This window comes from Sturnira hondurensis, unplaced genomic scaffold (assembly GCF_014824575.4).
Source record: "Sturnira hondurensis isolate 20B ecotype Veracruz unplaced genomic scaffold, ASM1482457v3 Scaffold0005843, whole genome shotgun sequence".
NCBI lineage: Eukaryota > Metazoa > Chordata > Mammalia > Chiroptera > Phyllostomidae > Sturnira > Sturnira hondurensis.
In genome coordinates, this window is record NW_028078474.1 from 54,715 (window position 1) to 56,372 (window position 1,658).

Sequence of the window (1,658 nt, forward strand, 5' to 3'; positions counted from 1 at the left end):
ACTGGTTTTTCTCTTGCAGCAGGACCTCTCTGTGGGCTAGGATGCTGGTGTGCACACTCGCACATGTGCGCCAGCCAGGCTACTGGATTGTGATGCCGACGCCTTCACCCCTGGCAGGCTGCCTGGGTCCCTCGGGATCTGGCACCATCCTTCCTAGTCCTTTTGCAGGACCCAAGTGCTCCCACCCCTTCCCAGGATGACTGCTGGGCTGGTTGGGTTGTGAGGCAAGTTGCTGTCACAGAACACCTCAGTTGACTTTCCAATAAAGACTTCTCCACAGAGCCTGCCTCTCAGCCCAGCCCAATCCCCCCAAAGACTGACAACAACAATGTCCTTCTTCATTCCCCCAGGCTAGTGGGCTAGTGGGCTCGTGAGCTGGTGACCACAGAGTCTGCAGTTTAGCAAGGTGACCCCTCTGCCCTTGTTACCCTTTATGTAAACTTAAGCATACAGGTCTCTGGCTGGCATTGCCCAGCCTTGCTTAGACAGGGAGGGAGGGAGTCAGTTCTCTCCCCCAGAACTTATAGCAGGCTCACAGATCCCACAGAGTCTGTTGTAGACTCACCAGATGTGGGGCTTCTGGAGCTCCCTCCGCAACAGGCACCCAGGCGCTGGTTACAGACCTTGGCCTCTTTTTCCCGGCTGTGGTGCGCCTCCACAGAGGTTTGGCACCGGTTGAGGTCGCCTGCCACCTCTTATTGTCTGCACTCAAATGTATCCGGCCCACAGGCACAGGCCCCCCCCCCAACCCCAGGAGGCTACTTGGGCAGCCGCTGTTGTCCTCACTCGCTTCCCGGAGTCCTCACTGACCTGCGGCTATTTGGTCCCTCCACCACAGTCTCTGGTCTCTTATTTTCATAAATGCTGGGGAATTGTTGGTTGATTATGTTATTCCTCAGTAGATCCACCTGGATTTCCTACCAGGTGTACAGGAGCTGGATTCCCTCCATGCTACTTTGTCAACATCTAAATCCCCTCTTCCAAAATTGGTGAATAATTTTTAAAAGATTGTATTTATTTTTTTATCTTTAAAGGGGAAGGAAAAAAGAGGGGAAGAGAATATCAATGTGCAGTTGCCTCTCATGGATCCCCTGCTGGGAACTGGCCTGCAACCCAGGCATGTGCCCTGACTGGGAATCAAACCATGATCCTCTGGTTTGCAGGCCCACGCTCAATCCCCTGAACTACACCAGCCAGGGCAAAATTGGTGAACTCTGTGTAGCCATTTTTATGTTGATAACAGATAAAGTATGTATTTCCAGCATATTACATTTTATTATTTCAAAAAGGATAAAAAATTCGAAAAGGATGGGGAAAAAGGATTAATGCAGTGTATGGAGAAGGTGCTATGACTGATGTAATATCTCAAAAGTCATGTGAGAAGTTTTGTGGTGGAGATTTCTCACTGAAATTAATTCCACAGTGATGTACAACAATTCAATATGATAGTGGTCAAATCAAAACTTTAATTGAGAACAATACATATTATATGACACAGGAGATAGCCAAAGTACTAATAATATACAAATCAGCAAATTTATAGGTGTGTTTGTTGTTTTATAGAAAACGTGTGTCTAATTTTTCTGAAGAAAATCAGAAATTTTGCTGAATACAATGATTTGAAAATTTACCCATCTTCTTTACTCAGCTTTTATAAA